Genomic DNA, 19,583 nt, shown 5'->3' on the forward strand with positions numbered 1-19,583 from the left:
TTTGACTGTAGTAAACATCCACATGAAGAGTGTGATTGCTGTCTCAGCCAGCCTTTCTGAAAAACAGTATGAATATTTATTTAAAAAAAAAACTGGAAATTGAACATCCTTAAGATCCAGCAATACCACTCGTAGGGATATACCCTAGGAACACAAAAACACAATATAAAAATGACTTTTGACTTTATGTTCATCACACAACTGTTTATAATAGCCAGAATTTGAAAGCAACCCAGGTACCCCCCCCCAAAAAAAAAAAAAACCAACAGATGAATGGCTAAAGAAACTGGTATATCTACACAATGGACAACTATGCAGCCTTTAGGGTAAATTACGTCATGAAATTTGCTTATACATGGATGGACATGGAGAGTGTTTTGCTGAGCAGATGAGTCAGAAGGAGAGGGATAAACATAGAATAATTTTACCCATTGGTAGTACGTAAGGAAAATATAAGACAGTCTCGTGATAATACGCAGAGACAATAGAGATGAAGAGTAAGAGAATCATTCTATGGTAGGAAGCTTGCCACAAAGAGCGCAGTTATAGTAGAGAAAGTTATAATATGAAAAGAACATTTATGGCACCTCTTGATTTGCAGTAGTGCAAACCACAATGTCAAAAAATAAAGGAGAGGGGCCAGAGTGGTGGCTCAAGAGGTAAGACATTTATTTGCCTTGCACTTACTAACCTAGGACAGACTGCGGTTTGATCCCTGGTGTCCCATATAGTTCCCCAAGCCAGGAGCGATTTCTGAGCACATAGACAGGAGTAACTCCTGAGAGTGACTGGGTGCAGCCCAAAATCTGAGAGAGAGAGAGAGAGAGAGAGAGAGAGAGAGAGAGAGAGAGAGAGAGAGAGAGACAGGAAGAGAGAGAGGAAGGGAGGGAAGGAGGGAAGGAGGGAGGGAGGGAGAGAGGTAAAATGCCTAACCCAGAGGCAGGCAGTAGAGGGTGCATGGAAGAAAAGATGGCATCAGGGAGGGTAAGAAGGAAACTGTTGATATTGTTGGTGATGGGTAATGTTCACTGGTAAAAGGTGTTATACATTGTATGGCTGTAACTAAATCATGAATAACTTTACCTGTGAAAAGAGCTGTATTATGAACAATATTGTAGCCATGATGTTTAAATTATTTTTTTTTTAATTTTTATTGAGATCATTGTGAGTTACAAGTCTTGTGCAGTTGTATTTCAGGCATTCAGTGAGAGTGAATTAGAGCCATTGCACCACCAGTGTTGACCTCCCTCTACCAGAGTTCCCAGTATGCATCCCATACTCCCACCCTTAACCCCCAGGACTAGTAGTGTATCAGGTCCAGTTTGTGTTTAGCTTGTTATAGTTTTGGTCTCTTGATTTCATTGTCATTGATTTTGGTTTGGAAATTTAGATCTGACTTTCTTTTATCCCACTCAATAGTCGCACAGATGCAGGGAGAAGGACTCTTATTTACTGCTGGTGGGAATGCAAACTGGTCCAGCCTTTTTGGAAAACAATATGGACATTCCTCAAAAAACTAGAAATTGAGGTCTCATATGATTCAGCAACATAGTTTCTGGTTAGCTACCCTATTTTGATGCCAAAGGAACTATGCAGAAAAGGCATCTGCATTCCTATATTCATTGCAGCACTATTCACAATATCGGGAATCTGGAAACAATCCAAGTACCCGAGAATTGATGAATAAATAAAGAAGCTATGGTACAGCTACACAATGAAATGCTATGCAGCTGTTAGAAAAAATGAAGTCATGAAATTTGCTTATATATGGATATGCAGAGTGTTATGCTAAGCAAAATGAGTCAGAGGTACATAAAATAATTGCAGTCATTTGAGGCATATAAAAATGTTTGTCTGCTAATAACACACAAAGACTGTAGAGATATGGGCCATGTGGACTGCTCCATGATAGAAATCTTGCCATGAAGAGCATGGGAGTACAGTTAGGGCAAAGAAATACAACTATGTCTATGACAATGAGAGTTGAAACAAGACCTGAGTGCTGAAATTTTGTAGATTTTTATGCATTATGCCCCTATAGTAACAATCTTGCAAATCAGTTTCTAAAAGAAATAAAAAGTCCGACTAAGAGGGAGAGAGAATGAGAGAGAACAAAACTGTCTTAGAAGCAAATGGGAGAAGGTAGCGGGGAGGGCAGAAAGAAGTGGGGAGCACTGATGAATGAATGGATATTGTCATGGTATGACTGAAACTCAGTCCTAAACAACTTTTTTACATAGTGATTCAATTAAAAGGTAATTTAAAAATAATTTCAAAATTTAAAAAAGTGTGACTGTCATCATCTTTACTGTATATTTTCCCTTTTTGTCTTCATTCCTCATATTTGTGATATATGAATTACATGTAATAATCTAGTTTTATTTCCATGTCCTATGAGTAAAACAGGGAAGAGACTAATTATAAAATACAATCTGCCAACTCGCCTATGGTTTTTCCAATCCTTCATTCATTAAATCTGTATTTGCCAAGCTTCTACAATATTCAAGGCTCTGTGCTAGACACAGAAAATGTGGATAGGTTCACTCTTTATGGGAAACTTAGACTGCAGGAGAAAAAAGTGTCCTAATAGTTCCAAAATGTCTTGGTGTCTAAGATTTTGGAAACACATTAAGGAGTCTGGAAACTCCATGAAAAAGTAACTCATAATTGGATGACAAATGAATGAAAATTGGTGAGTAGAGAATTTTAAAATACAGAATTAGCAACAGTTTGAGTATTGGTCAACACACAATATTGCAAAAGACACAGTTGTCTAAAATAGAAGCTATAAAATATGTAGGAGTGAAAAGAAAATTTGTCCCAGAGTTTCTTTAATCAAAGGTCTAGGCATGAATAAAGATGTCACATATGTTTTAGAAGAAAACTCCTTTTATAAAAACTCTCTTTGAAAAATTAAAAAAAAAAACTCTTCTCTGTGGTGTCCTAATATCCTGTATTGGTTCTTCACATATTGTTTAATAAAATGCCATTTGTCTCTTTAATAATCCATGTCCAGACTTGAGGGCCAGCCTGGTTATTTTTGGCTGAACTTTCCTTGAACAATGGCTAAGTCATTTGTAGATTAAGTTAAATTGATTTTAATCTGAAATCTTGTGATTACACATGTAATTGGAAGTACATAGTGATAATGTTATACGTAAATATAATCAACATGTCATATGGCAGTCATCTCATTCCATGACTCAGAAGATACATTCAGCAAATTTTGGAAAGCCAAGAGACACAGAAGCATTCATTACCAGTTTAAAAATCCAGTTTTATGCTACTGCTAGATGTTTTGGCTAAAACACAAAGTTAAAATTTTCCAAAACAACAAACATTTGAAATCATTCAAGTGGTTCAAAAGTTCAGATGAACTGTTTTACTACAGGACTATTTATGGACATTCTCTCCATCTGGAAGAGTCACATGAACAGAGAATCCTAGAATCCTGAGGCTTAAGCAAACATCAGAGGTCACACACCTTTTTTACATTTCTCAGATGGGGAAACTGAGGCCCAAGATATAAATCGTGTGTGAAAAGTAACCATTCAGTACTGAGAATCAGTGAATCATTAAAACCTCCATTATGAGCAGTTTATTAACAAAAGACTAAGCCTGTTTTCTCTATTCAGGTGGCAGTGGTCCTTATGCCAAGGGCGCTGTGATCAAATTGGACACAAAATTATGCTCAGATAATAACATCTTACAATATTCCCTAGGAGCGATATGTAATAGAAAAAAAAATGACAAAGTCACACATAGTGATCTGACATGTTGCTGGTATAACATTTTAGTGAAATGACATTACTTCTCTGAGTCTGTTTTTTCATCTGTGAAATACAGACAATGCCCAGAGAATCACACAGAATGCAGATTCCAAATAGAAAAGTGTCATAGAAGCTACAGGCTACATGATCATCTTCCTTCACTATCACCAAACTTTTATGTGCTGTGACAAGTTCTAGCCTGGGTGCCAGGCCCTGTCTTCTCCCACTTTCTCAAATGCCTGTGTGTGCCCCGAAGCAACTCCTTGCATGCTAACCACCTAAAGAATGGATGACTCAGACCTTGGAAAGCATTCACAGTGGGCTGGTGAGCAAAGGCAGTTTTTATGTGTTGAAGATTAAATGTTGTTGCCCTTTTTTTTTCTGTAGCAGGACACCTTCTACCATTAAGAAGAAACCTCTGAGACCTTCCCCCAGGACTAGTGGAACTTGAAAAACAGAAGCATGCAAAGCATCAAAATAGTTGTTCCCCTAGTTGAGCACAGGAACTAACCGGGGAACAATGACAGTAACACCACAGGCAGCTGGGCAGAGCAGACTTTCCCAGCCCTGTCCCTACTTACAGAAAACTAACCCAGGGTTATCATTCTGCTGTCCCAGAGAAACTCAAGATACCCCCCAAGACTTTAAAAAAGACTTTATCTTCTCTTTCTAGGAATTGGACTCAGTTTTCTGCTTTCTCTGAGGTGCCACTGAGCAGCTGTTGTCCAGAGCCCAGGGGAGACCAGGGTCCCCTTTCCAGCCTGCCCCCAGGAACAGAGCCAAAGCTGCTGATTTTGCTCCCTCCCATTCTTTTTTGCTGCTGTCTCACAGTTAGAAAAATCCATTTGGGGAGCAATGCAAAGAAAAAAGAAAAAAAAATCACACTTCTGGAACAGCTGCTCTGTGTTGGGGGCTGGAGGAGAGGGAAAAGGGAATTCCTACTTTTGCCATAAGTTGTATGCAAATAGGTTTTTTTTTCCCCCCCTGGCAGCCTGAGAGAGCGAGGAATGAGTGTGTCTTTCATGAGCTAACCCTGTTCCGCTGGGAGGGCTGTTCCTTTAATTCACCAACTGAAAAAAAGTGGGAAAGGATGTCTGGAGGCGAGGCGAGGCGTCCCATTACAGAGGAAGGATCTCCTATATAAGCCAGCCAAAGCTGGCTGCTGCTGCGTTGGCCACAGCCTGCCTTCTGTCAAGGCTCTCCCCAGCAGACACACACCCGCTGCCTCTGCCTGGCTGCCTGCTCCAGCTCCTGCTCCTCCTTCACGCAAAGGCACCCCAGCCTAGAGGTCACACAGGGAGGCCACCGAACTCACATGGGAGGCAGCTGCTGCTCAAAGCCAGGGACTTCTTTTTGCATGGAGCTCCTTCACTCAAGGACTTAGGGCTTTACCCAACTGGTGAAAGAAAGGTAAGTCCTCTTCATCCCTCTCACCCAAGGTCCTGGTGATATATTCGATTAAGAGCTGCATTCCTGATAATAAATGAGTTGGGGTTGCATTCTTAGAAAGGGGTCTGTATCCTGATAACTCTGCTCTCAGAGTCATGACCCCTCGCCCTTTCTCTTTGCTGTGGGCCAAATAGGGGTCTCTGGGCTCAGTTATGTGTCACCTTGAGTGTTTCTCCCTTGTACCTCTCCAGTACGTAGCTTTGGATCTGTTTTGGGGTTCAGGGCATACCCACGAATGAAAGGAACTTTGTGTAGTGTTTCTGTCTGATGGATGCATGACACAGGAGAAGCAAGAACTTTCTCTAACTTTTTCTTTTCTCTCCCCCCCCCCCTTGGACAATTCACCTGTTTTGGTTTTGGCTTTGGGATGTGAAAGAGAGTTGCAAAGTGGTGGAGTTTGTTGTGGGGCCTTAATACTCCTTGGGGTGCAGGAGTGGGGAGTGGAGAAGGAGGAGATAGATCAACATCCTAATAGTACTCACCTGGTGGTTGAGAAGAAACATCTCCATGACTAGTGGGCAGAAGGAATGAGAGGAGGAATGGGGTCAGGTTATATACTAGAGTGGGAAGAAAAAGACCCCCCCCAAATACCTCATCTGCTTACTTTGGAGCTGCTAGATGTTCTTAGAATCAATAGAAGCCTATATTTTTCTAGAATCTCTTTTCCATCTTTACTTCTTATCACAGACAGTCCAGAGAAGCAACTTCCCACAGGTATGGGATGGTCCACCTCTCCTGGCTTAGTATTCACACCTCCCCCCAGTGTCTGTGGTATAAAGAATAAGAATTCAAGTTCCAAAGTCAAGGAACATTTAGGCAACCTCCTCAATATCCCTATGCAAGTGTCCCTGATACAAATGCATCGTTTCTGTAAGTCTCAGCTTCCCCATCTCTAAAATGGGGACAATAAACATTCATGGTCCTTATGAATAAAAAATGAGGTGTCCAGAGTTTGGATAAGCAAATAAATGCATAAAAACTGGAGTATTAGGTGACTATTGTTATTGCCAAAAACCTGCCATTGCTTTCGGAGTTCATAGGGGCACTAGGCTGATCTCGGATTGTTTCTGTGCCTTCCTCTCCACTCCTCCATCTATTCCTAACAGGTCTCTTTGTCTCTCTAGATCTGAGGGTGTCTCCCGAGGCTGGCTAGTCTGAGTCTGGGGTTTCCTCTTTTGCAAGCAAGAGGTTGTGTTGGCACAGGTTGGGAGACACAGCAGCAGCCTGGGGCTAGATAGAAGTGCCTGGTTCTGTTCTAGAAAGCATGGAGATTGGCTGTGGGGCATTTGCAGATTCTCAAGATAATTGGCTCAAAAGTAAGATGCTGCTGCTGTGGCTATTTTGAATTGTTTTCCCTGTGTCTGGAGAGAAAGTTGGACAGGGAGTCCCAGTTTAAGAATGAATTGCTCTTTTTTTTTTTTTATGTACCCATGATATTTTTTTTTTGGTCTTTTCTGTGTTTTTTCCCCAGATGTGCTTTTTGAAATAAAACCTATTACCTACCCCTGCCAGTTTTCCTCTCAGTCTTTCAATATAGCAATCCCAGCATAAGACTGAAAAGAGGCAAAATAATTATTGGAAAGTTAGCAGCTATCACCTAAACTCTTAAGAGATGTGAATGAGTGAGTTGGGTTGGGTTTGGCTGGTTTTGGTTTGGGGGCCCTACCCAGGGGTTACTCCTGGCTTTGCACCCAGGAATTGGTGAATAAGTGAGTTTTGACCCTGTGCATCTTGAACCAGTAGTCAAGTTTGCTACAAGAAAAGGGTACACTCTAAGAATAGTCTCTGATTTGCTTTGAGAAAGGGAATTGGACCAGAAAAAAAGTGCTGTGTTATTGAATGATATCTTGCTATATTTTTGTTTGAAAACATTAGCCTCCCCTAAATCATGTCTCTCTAAAGACCTCCTTCCTGTGACCTTTAGAATAAGTAACCTATTAACCTTAGACTTATGGTCTGTGGAAAGAGTCAACATCTTTATCTCACAGGCTTCTGTCTCATTCCAATGAGTTAATATGCAGTCTACTCGGCATAGTACCTGACGGGGTTCAGTCAATAGAGAATTTCTTTCATTTTCATGTTCATCTATTTGAAGGATTGTGCAATATTAATGTTCTAAGATGGTGCTTTTTAATCATGTTGTGTATATATTCATTAAATGCCATTGAAGTGAAACACTAATATGGGACAGGTGGATGTAGGTCTATTTCAGTTGAAAGGCAATTGGATGCTTCAAAGACCAGGCTACCCCAGTTTGATCCCTGAGCACAGAGCTAGAAATAAGTCCTGAATACCATAGAGTATAGCTTCTCTCTCTCTCTCTCTCTCTCTCTCTCTCTCTCTCTCTCTCTCTCTCTCTCTCTCTCTCTCTCTCTCTCTCTCTCTCTCATTCTCACACACACAATTTCAGGCCATTGCTCTCAGTATTGGCAGTACTTTTAAAGGATTTCAAAGGACACAAAATAATTTTAAAAAAATCATGAATCCAGGTGTGTGTGTGCATATTCAAACTCCAATATTGCCCTTCAATAAGGAACTTGTTCTTTTGAGTAATGGAAGTCAGAACTGTATCCTAAGTAGCAGACAGGAATTTGTGAGCAGGACCTTTGACAAATGATTATTCTTTTAAGTAACTTTAATAATAGCAATAATAGAGAGAACCTATTCTCTGTAAACCCTACAAATGCATCATCTAAATGAAAACTGTCTATGTTTCTGTGAAATAGATGGGAACTTTTGGAAAGCACATGTGCTTAAAAGCAGAGTTAGAGATTTTTGACAGAGTTCTCAGACTCATCGATGAAGCCTGTTCTCAGATAGTGGTCGCCAAGATTACCAAAAGTCAAATTCTATTTCCCTTTTGAATGTTGTTGCCTTTTACACTGACTTTAGAAAGAAAGCTTTCCCTTTCACACAAGGTCTGCCCCTCCAGCCAGACTGTGGCCACCCATAAATATAGCACTTGCCTGATCATATAACCAGAATGGAATTTGGAAAGGGAATTTAGGCTGACAGAATGAAAAACATATCCTTAATCCTACCCTTTCTAATTTTCACAATGAAGTAGAGTACCTCTTCTCGCCTCCCTCTGGACTTCTACAGACAGACAGCTAGTTCCTTAGCAGAAATAAGGCTCAGAGCATAAGCCCCTCATGCAAAACTCACTTTTAGAGGCAAGTATATAACCTTTAGTTGACTCTGTACATTCTTTGTGATGCTACAATCCAGGCATGCACATACAAAAATATAGTTCTTATTGAGAGCTAATTAGGAATTGCATATGGTAGAAAAATTTTTCCTCTATGTTCTCATTTATACTCTAACAGTATAAGTTATAAATTTATAACTAGCTCCATTTTATGGACAGAGAGAAGTAAAAGTAGAAGGAAGTGAAGTGTCTACTCGAGTAGCCATGAGTAAAGAGAACAGTTGGCTTTGAACCTAGACTTTATGATTAAGAGCCTACATTCTGTCCATAGATTGCATACCTTTGGAAATCAGGTTGAGATACCCTTGTAGAACCTTAATAGGTTGTCTTTTAGTGATAGGCCAAGAGAGTTGTTGGTGGAGTTGTTCACAGCTAGCAAGATGGCTATAGTTTTTGCAGAATTTCCCCCACATATATAACTTTTCTGGTCTTTAGAAAAAGCTAATTCACAAAGGTGCAATTACCTTCTTGAAAATGAAAAAAAAATTAAATTAATAATTTAGATTTGGATTTGAATTTAATTAATTTAAATTAATAATTTAGAGATAAAATGACACTCAGGATGGCAGTTAGATCTTTTCACTGACTTCCATCCCAAAAGCATGGTCATATACATCCACTAGAATTCCTAGGTGAGAATTCAGATTTGGTATATTTGCATCCTCTCAGATTATCACATGAACTGAGTATCTATCTGCCTTTTAAAGAGCTGATTGGGAGATGAAATCAAACTGTCCACTCATCTTTGCGGGGAGGTACCCAGGACAGTCAGGAGCTAGAAATTTCCCTGAAGTTTTAGAGGTGAGGACTTTGGTTCAATTCCTTGGCCCTTTGAGAAGATCACAGACATTGAAACTAAAGCCAAGTCAGTTTAAGCACCTTTAACATTCAGTAGCCATTAGATGAAAACGTTTTTTCTAATGAGGCAATTTCACAAACTCAAAAATCCCAAGCAATAGTTCTATCCAAAGCAAATGACTCAACCACTCCCTTAAGGAGATCCAAAACACCTTTTGACTTCTTTGTAGAGGAGAAAAGTCTCAAAACTTATCTAATTCTAACCCTAAGCCTCAAAAAAAATTCCTTTTTTTCATCTTTTTATTTTTGGTGACAACCTAGTTCATAGCTATCATTGTGCCCTATGGCCCTCCATTATGACATAAAAGCAGAATATCCACAATGCAAACCAGATCAGGAATGGAAAATCCTTTCCATGTGTACTGTGTTTTCATTCTATTTGTGAATGCAAATTAAAAAATTATATGCTAATTTGCCTCAGACTTTTAAAATTTTCTGAAGTTCACACAAGTCCTTAATCATGCAGCATGATGACTTAAGGAACTATGATTGGTGCCCCCTCGCATGCCATACGTGAAGAGCCAGAGATATTTCACAAACTCTGAAAGTAGAAGGCCTTGCTTTAAGAACTACTGATCGCCTCTTGCCATGAAGAAGAGTTGGTTGTGATTAACTTCTACATGAACACATTTAAAATGCTCTAATTGAATCCTGGGGAGTAACTGTAATTGTTAACATTTTATAAGCACTTTTTAAGCATTTATCATTTAATCATCAATGATTGCTTCCAGAAAGTATAACTGCTCCTCCAAATTCAACATGGGAAGTTGAAGCTAAAAAGTTTTTCTAGCTTTCCATACCACATAGATAATAAATGGTGGAGCCAAAACTCAAACTGAAGACAGTTTACAATAGCCATAATCTGAAAACAATCCAGATGCCCTACAACAGATGAGTGGATAAGAAACTGTGGTACATATATGCAATGAAATACTATGCAGCCATCAGGAAAAATGAAGTCATGACATTTTCCTATACATGGATGACATGGAAACTATTATGCTGAGTGAAATAAGTCAGAGGGAAAGAGATAGACACAGAATAGCCTCACTCATCTATGGGATTTAAGAAAAATAAAAGACATTATAGTAATAATACTCAGAGACAATAGAGATGAGGGCTGGAAGGACCAGCCCATGAAATGAAGATTATTTCAAACAATGGTGAGTGAAGTTAGAAAAATAACTACACTGAGAATTACCATGACAATGGTAGTGAGTGAGAGAAATAGAATGCCTGTCTCAAATACAGGCAGGAGGCGAAAGAGGAGGTTGATGGCAGGTACTGGCGATGGGAAGGTTGCACTGGTGAAGGGGAGGTGTTCTTTATATGACTAAAATCCATCAACAAACATGTTTGCAATCTTGGTGCTTTAATAAAGATATTATCTAAAAATGAAAAACATTAGGATTATGGCTCACTTCGTGCATGCAATTTCTTCTTATCTTCTGACTAGATCAAGCTCTAAACACAGCGAAGATGAGAAGAATTTGAAGGATTTTCTTTCAGTTTCTATAGTATCTTCAACAGAAAGGTTGTCAACTACAAGTTGGTTTTTGAGGCTTGTATTCCTGTGGAAACAATATTTACTTAGTGCAATATTTCTAGTGTAATGGGGTCATCTACTGAGTCTAAACTATAGAGGCTAAAATCTAGGCCAAATTTTGCAATTCATTTCATCTGAGATCATAACCTGAACTATAGTCACACATCTAAGCAAGTACTTCTCTGTGAATCCATGACTATGCTGCAAATCTACTGAATGCTCCACAGGCTTTAGGCTAAATGCACTGACTTGACTGGTGTTCACCTCCCTTCACCCACTTGATACCCTCCCTTGAGGGTATGAAGTTGGTGAGGCAGAAAAGGGTGCCAAAGCACTTTCCCCAAAAAGTTTATTGACTTGGTGGCAGATATAAGACCTTCAGAAAATTATTGAAGAGATAGTTTGTGTCCCCTAGAGACTATAAAACATGACTTTGCTTCAAGTAGTGTTCTGTGGGTTGTGAAGCATTTGCACATGACATATATTTTTTAAATAAACTCACAAACTCCATAAGGTAATTTTTCTGGGCATCATTTTTTGTTTCTCCCAGAAATTCTTACAGGTAAAGAAAATGTTTACAGGTAAGAAAATTGAAGACTAGAAAAGTTTTTACTTGTAAAGTGTAAAATGTGATGGCATCGTGGTTTCTCCTCAGACCTAACTCCTAAAACTATTCTTTCATGATACCCTACAGTATTCAGTATTATTTCCAGTAAGTAACTAGAAAAATAAATTAGAGAGAGGAGGCTACTTGCTAGGATAATATTGATGTTATTTATTTATTTATTTGTTCATTTATGCACTCAGCAATATTCAGGATGTACTCCTGTCTCTGCATTCAGGGGCCACCTAAGGCAGTGCTCATGTGTTCATATGGGATGTGGTGGATAGAACTTGGGTATGGTTCAAAACAGAGAATGACCAACCGATGGTGGACTTTGAACAAGAGACTATTTTGGAAGATTTGTAGAGCACAAATTTCATCATCCACAGATATCTTCAGAGTCAAAATTATACTTGGGAGGTGGACAGGGAAATGGCAAAAGCAGACTATTAAGTGTGAGTCTATACATTTGTGCTCAAATTCTAAATAAAATTATAACTCTAGCAGGGAGCCTGCTGGCTTTTTAAAGGCAGTAATCTGGGTAACTTTGCCAGACATACGATGTTACATGAGCACAAGAAACCTCCCTAGAGAACTGATAGACTGTAGCCAGAAAAAGCAAGCTTAGAGTAGCTCCTTCCAGCCAGCGACTTAGAGAAACAACACACCCAGGAAAGGATCTAAGGTACAAAACCACAACCGCCACAGCAGCTTTCACTACAATGGAGAGGTGAAAACAACCAGACAAGGAAGCATGCCTTTCCTCTGAGAGAGAGAGAGAGACATTCTTGGAGCAGCAAATACTTAAGGAACTTTGATGCAAGAAAGCTGGTTGAGAACTCAGGTTGTCAAAAACGTTGACTAGGCAACCATATTATTGTGGGTCTTTGAATGGTCACAGGGTGAATGTTCAAGGCAAAGACTTCTCCAAGGTTTCTCTAACATATAGGTGGGTTGTTAAAAAATGGACAACTCCTCCTCAAACTCTAAATATGTTGAAGCTAAATTGATACACTACTAGCATAAACTCTGGGATTTGTAGGCTGGATCTCATCTTTTGAGGAGGTCTCTCCTATTTCTTCTGTAGTGCATAGGAGTTCTAACCATCATCATTTATGTGCTTGGACCCAATGATAAATGTATTCTCCATGCCTAGCAAGGCCAGGGCTACAAGGCATGAATTCATATAGTGATGCTTGAGCTAGAGATGTGGTAATGGTGGCTATGGGGTGTCTGGAATCAAACACAGGGCATTGCACATGCAAAGCTTACTGTCTCCCTGGTTCCTAGAAGCTGTAATGAAAAAGTTCCTTTTGGATGGTTTGAGGACTTGCTTCAAGTGCTATTAGTTCAGACATAGATTCCAATGATGCTTATTTTAACTAACATCACTCTTACTTGTTTTCTTTTTTTTGTGGGGGACCACACCTAGTGGCATTCAAGGCTTAATCCTAGATCTATGCTCAAGGATCACTCCTGGCAGAGCTTTGGGGACCATATGGGATGCCAAGGATTGATCCCAGGTTGGTTATATGCATTATAATTTCCCTGCCCAACTCCAGCCCAAAGTTCCTCTAATTCAGTCTGTATGAGTTTCCTCATAAAGCGCAATTTGATGCAAGAATTCTGTGGTAAAAGCAATTTTTAAAATAAATTGCTGACCTAGTTTAACTCTTCTTATTTTAAAGATGGTTGAAACGGAGACACAAAGAAGGGAAAAATCTTTCTAAGATCTCATGCCAGTTGGCCATACGACTAAGACGGAATCATAAGTCTTCTAGCACTTGCTCTTAGAAGCCAGAGATAATATAATAAGCACCAAAATTAATACATTCTTTTAAAAGGAAAAAAGTTGGAGGGATATTATTTTCTGAATAATCTTCACTCGCAAGGGGTTCAGTGAAGAAATCTTCAATATTTTTATATGCTGCTGCATCACAGTTTTATAAAATAACACATATTTGTCATATAACAGGTTCAGTAGGCAAAGACTTAAATCCCATTTATCTGTAATACTTACGGTCTCTCATGCTAAAGCAATGTTTTCCAGAATTAAGGTTCAGAGACCTCAGTAGAACCAAAGATTCACTTTCAAACTCACTTCTATGCTTTTAACTGGATTCAATTTCTCAGTCTGTTGAATTGAGGGCCTCAGTTTTTTTTTTCGACTGTTGGCTCAGAGAACCCTCAGTTTCTTGTAACTAGTCTCATCCAGTATAATTATTTGTTTTATCAAAGAAAAGAGACAGGGCTTGCATGCAAGTAAAAGAAACATCACAGTCTTGTCAACAAGATTAATTGGGATAATTTGCTTTGCAAAAGTAATACATCACACCTCAGCCACATTGTTAAAATGAAGCCATTAGGCCATCTCACAATCACAAGGATATAAATAACAGGGAACACTATACATGAGGCTCATCTTAGATCTTGACTGTCACTTTATTCCACACTCCAATGGTATGGATTTCAGATAACCTATTATCAATAACTTAACAAACTCAACCCATCTGTGATCATCAATAATGAGAGATTAATAATTATGACATCTTATAAGATGAGTAATAACTTATCTTAACTGCACATTGTAAAGTAAAATTACATATTTTACATTGAATGTTGGAATTCTTTGGGGGAGTTTCTATGGTTTCTTTCTCATATTTCCACAGGATAATGACTTCAAAAATATTTCATTCAAAAGACAGATGTTGGGGCCGGGCGGTGGCGCTGGAGGTAAGGTGCCTGCCTTGCCTGCGCTAGCCTAGGACGGACTGCGGTTCGATCCCCCGGCGTCCCATATGGTCTCCCAAGAAGCCAGGAGCAACTTCTGAGTGCATAGCCAGGAGTAACCCCTGAGCGTCACAGGGTGTGGCCCAAAAACCAAAAAAAAAAAAAAAAGACAGATGTTCAGAGTGGTTAAAATGAAAGCTTCTTCATGGACTGTATTCCTATTCTAAATTTCTTCTTTTATAGAAAATACATTTATGACAAAAACATAGAAGTAATTCTTGCATTTTCACATTTTCCTTGTTACTTTATCATATACCAAGTCTTATGGATTCTGCTTCCCTGACAAGTAAATCAGTTTTAGATCAGAGTGTCTCACAGATGAGCCACTGCAATCGTTTTACCATTTGTCTCTAGCATTCCCTTTCAATCAATTTCTCAACTTGGGTTGTAGAAGTCACACTTTTAGATCTAAATAATACTTATTATGATGTAAAAATGCAAATCCATGTTTCCTATCTATATCATAGTCTTTAGACAGAACATGGTACTGGAACTAAAATTCACATTCCCCACAGCAACTATTCCATGTCTATTTTTCCCTACTAAATCACATTTTCTTTCTTCTAGAATTCACTTCCTACATTTTTCACATACTTGTCGTCTCCTTTCAAAATTCAGCTCGGGAACCACCTCCCAATCCCAAGGAAACTACTGACTCTTGCTTGGATATCATCATATTATGGATCTTACTCTCTTATCACCTGCCATTTTTAGAATTGCCTGTGTGATCGTAGGGCAGCTTCTTGCACCAATAATGTTCTTTAAAGAAGAATTTTTATTTTTTTATTTGAAATCAAGGACAGATCGAATCAGATTAGCTGAATTCAACAAAAGACAGGTTGTCTTAACTGTGGTCCAATTGTATGTTTAGTCTTTCTTCAGAAAATCCAGAACTTGATGTTTCTAGACTTTACCCTCTAGGCAATATATAGAGCGATGTTATGACATGTGACAGGAGGAAACCAGACCTAATCCGAGAGCAGCAAACTATCTCCAGAGCAGACTTCAAGCAAAGCATGTTGCTATTTGAGATGGCCCACACTGCTTGTGTGTGTGTGTGTGTGTGTGTGTATTAATTTTAATTATGGATGAGGTAACATACTTATAATAGTGTTTATATTTTTGTGTACAAAGTTACTGTACCTACATCATCATCAAGTGTTTACATATCTTTACTGTACTTATGTCATTTCTAATTCCCTTTTTTCCTTTCCATTATTTTCTTTATTTCATGATCTCATTTTTGTAGTGAAAGTCTGCAGTCATTGCTAGACCTTATAGATACTGTCCATCATATGAGTAAGATAATCCTGGTTTTATCTTACTCTTTGAGAATTACTTCAAGTGACATGCTGTATCCAGATTTCTACAAAAGGTTAGGCATCTTTTCCTAAAATTGAGTATTCCTCCCTCTCTAAAACTAAATAATTTTACTTAACATAGTGTCCCCCACTCAGTTCCATCCAAGTTGGAGAAAACTGCAAGATTTTATCTTTTGTTACCATATAACATTCCATTATCTATATGAAAAAATTACCTTTGAACTTAAAGAGAAATACACAACCAAATCTCATAATACTTCTGCAACATACAAATATTTGTATACAACCAACTCTTTGAGTTTGATATCTAAAGAAAGTAAAGTATAAAATGGCCTAGTGATTGGCTGCAAATTTACAGTCTGTGACTAAGGAATCAGGTGTCTGCTCCACAATTAAGCTAAATAAGATTATAATGAGAAAATGAGCTCTGAAGGTTGTAGCTAGGAGTTTGTATTTTATTGTGTGATTGGAAGACAGTGGCAGATTTGGGGTAATGAAGACCCTTTACTCACTCTAGCTTCACCCAGTATTTGCAATCACATTGGACAACAAACAGCCTTTTCTCTGGGTCATTTATCTCAAAACAGCTTGAAAAATAGCCTGGTTAATCCTTCAGAGTCCAGAGTGCTAAAGGAACTTCGTTTGTGGTTAATTCTTTCCTGAAGCACAAGTCTTCACACATTTTAAAAGACTTGTAAATTTGCTCTCGTTCATCTAAACTTACAGTAAAAGTCCAAACAAATTTATCAGGCTGAGACAGGCATGCCCAGAGTTAGAGGAAAAAAAAAAGCTCACACTAGAGGTAGAGACAAGAGGGGTGTCATTTTAATTAACAAACTCTTCTTGGCTAAAATGATCCATGAGCTCAGCCAGGATTCAGCAGACTCTAGAATCATGTCTCAGGCCAAGGGAAACCAGCCAACATATGCCTAGAAGCAAATGAGCACTTGCAAACAGTATACCTTGGCTTCAGCATTCTCCAAAGGGGAAATATATTAAACTTAAATTGCAGCCAGAGGATCTGAGATAAAGACAGGTCAAATCTCCAGTATTTATCCAAGACTGTTGCTGAAGATAGAAGAAATGGATGGTAAAGGGGTCGATCTGAACTCCGATTGCTCACTTTGCAAGCAATGTAATTTAAGTTTTCACCTTACATGAACTGCATAATAGTTTTCTTAATAAGGCAGTCCAGTGTAGTAATGGAGATCACACATTTCAAAGTCATAAGTTAGGTTCCAGAAACTGTTTCTGCTTCTTGTTCCAGTCTCCAAAACTCTGAGTCCAGGATTTGTTTTCCAAATAGACATAATGATACCTTTCTCATCATAAAGTTATGACATAAACAAGATAAATGATAGTGTGTAAATGAAAGTATCCACACAAGGGCTGGCATAAAATAATGGGCTGTCAACAAAAATCTTAGTTTCCTTCTGGCCAGTAAAATTTCTTTCTTGTTTTACAATGGTAGTTGTTATTTGGTAATTAACTATGAGATTCCATATCTCGGTACTCTAATCAATGTCAGCCTGCTTTTGTAAAAAATGGCTAATCAGGAAAAAACATAGTTATGTTCATTCATTTGTCATGTGCCCATATATACATTCTTTATAAAAGTGAAATTAAGTATCAAATGACAGAATATCTGATGCAAAAATTTAAAATCAACTCATTAAGAAATATTTACAACCAAGATGCCCTTCAACAAATGAGTAGCTAAAGAAACTGTGGTACATATACACAATGGAATACTATGCAGTCATCAGGAGAGATGAAGTCATAAAATTTTCCTATACATGGATATACATGGAATCTATTATGCTGAGTGAAGTAAGTCAGAGGGAGAGAGAAAGACGCAGAATGGTTTCACTCATCTATGGGTTTTAAGAAAAATGAAAGACATTTTTAATTGTATCTCAGAGACAAGAGAGATGAGGGCTGGTAGGTGCAGCTCATGACATGAAGCTCATCACACAGAGTGATGAGTGCAGTTGGAGAGATGACTACACTGAAAACTATCATAACAATGTGAATGAATGAGGGAAGTAGAAAGCCTGTCTTGAGTACAGGTGGTGGGGGAGGAGGGAGATCTGGGAAATTGGTGGTGGGAATGTTGCACTAGTAAAGGGGGGTGTTCTTTACATGACTATAATCATACAACTATAATCATATTTGCAATCACGGTGTTTAAATAAAGATAATTTAAAAAAAGAAAAAATATTTACTAAGAATGTTTTCTAATTATTGCCTGTTTTGTTACATTTATGTTCATAATTTTAAACTATCACAACCTAGAAAGTGGATATCATTATATAAAAAGAAATTGAGAGAAAATAAAGGTTTATCTAGTAAACTCCTCTTCAAAATCGAGACCTGAAAAGATTTAGAATAAGATTAATTAATTTAGGGGCTGGAGCAGTGGCGCAAGTGGTAAGGCATCTGCCTTGCCCGCTCTAGCCTAAGAAGGACCACGGTTCAATCCCCTGGCGTCCCATATGGTTCCCCAAGTCAGGAGCAGTTTCTGAGCACATAGTCAGGAGTAACCCCTGAGTGTCACTGGGTGTGGCCCAAAAACCAAAAAAAAAAGGTTCATTAATTTATATAGTGCATTCTTTCTTTGTACCCAATTCTGACTTTTTATTATAAATTTCTTGATTTTACTACCATATAATTAATTTATCTAGAAGAAAATTATAAAAGGAAAAATTACCCTTTGTTTCTTGCTTGTTTGTTTATATAAGTTGATTTATTCAAAATTGAATAATTTAATTTTTAGACTATTACTGATGTTATCATACCCTGGTTAATTTTATAAAATCTGTATACATAGTATAAAACGTAGTTTCTAGAAGGAAAAATATTTTAAATTTCCCCGTCTGCTATTTCTTATTTTTTTCTTCCTTTCACATAATTTCTGTGTCAGAGTTAAGGAGAATATTTCTAAATAGTGCAAAACATTTGAGGTTATGTCTCTTTTTAGGTTGAAAACCATAACTAGTTATATTCCACTTCAATCACCAAACACCAACCTTCCCAAAGTTTCCATTTAAAGAATCTCACAATCATCTTTATATAGCTGGTGTTGAATTTCCTGCTCATGTAGATTGCATAACTATTAATTCATTAAGATGAACAGTAAAACTTCAAAGATAAGCTTTGTTGCAGAAAAAATATAGGGTTTCGAAAGATGAAAATAGATTAACTTTTAGTCAAATGATGATTGAGTAGGCAATTTATTCTTAAGCCCCTTCAGCTTTCTTAGCTGTAAAACAAAACCAATTTTTACTGGTGGTATCAAAGTTTAATCACAATTGAAAAGAACCAGACATGGGGCAAACACTATAAATTATTTGCTTCATTCTTCACTTAAGTTTTTAGAGAACCTCTGGCCAGAGTTTCACACTTATCACAAACCAGTCAATGTTAGATTATTATAACTCCTACTTGGTCTTTAAGGAAATGGCAGTAGTAAGAGTCTAGGGCTGTAGGGTTTATTTCTTATCTTGACTTCCTCCATTATGTGCCATCAAACCTAATCCTGTGACAATCTCAAACACAAAGTCATCGAGTGAACTGTGCATGCTCTCGACTTGGAACTTTCCAAAGAATACAAATATTGTAATGACTCTGGGAAATCTTGATTCAAAGATCACTGTGTAATTAGTTTGGCTTAAAATGTTATTTGATTTAGAAGAACATTTTTCAAACACGTTTAATGAGAGACTCCTTTTCCCTTGTAGCTGTCAAAATGTCATCAGATTGCAGTTTAGAAAAATCTGCTGTTGCAAGTTACATGGTTGAGTTAAATCTAATTCAAGAGTTAGGAATATACATTTTTTCAGATTTATGTAAATCCTTCTTTGATATCCCTATAAGTTGTAAAGTCCTTTATGGTAAATACTTAAACTATAATATCACCACTGGTTTTTTTTTTTAACTGTGCTATATAAACTTTTTCTGACACTAACTGTATCATCAAAGCTGATGGGTAGAAATGGGGTCTCAGACTAATGACTCACTCCAGCCAGATAAAGTT

Source organism: Suncus etruscus, chromosome 5 (assembly GCF_024139225.1).
Source record: "Suncus etruscus isolate mSunEtr1 chromosome 5, mSunEtr1.pri.cur, whole genome shotgun sequence".
Taxonomy (NCBI): Eukaryota; Metazoa; Chordata; class Mammalia; order Eulipotyphla; family Soricidae; genus Suncus; species Suncus etruscus.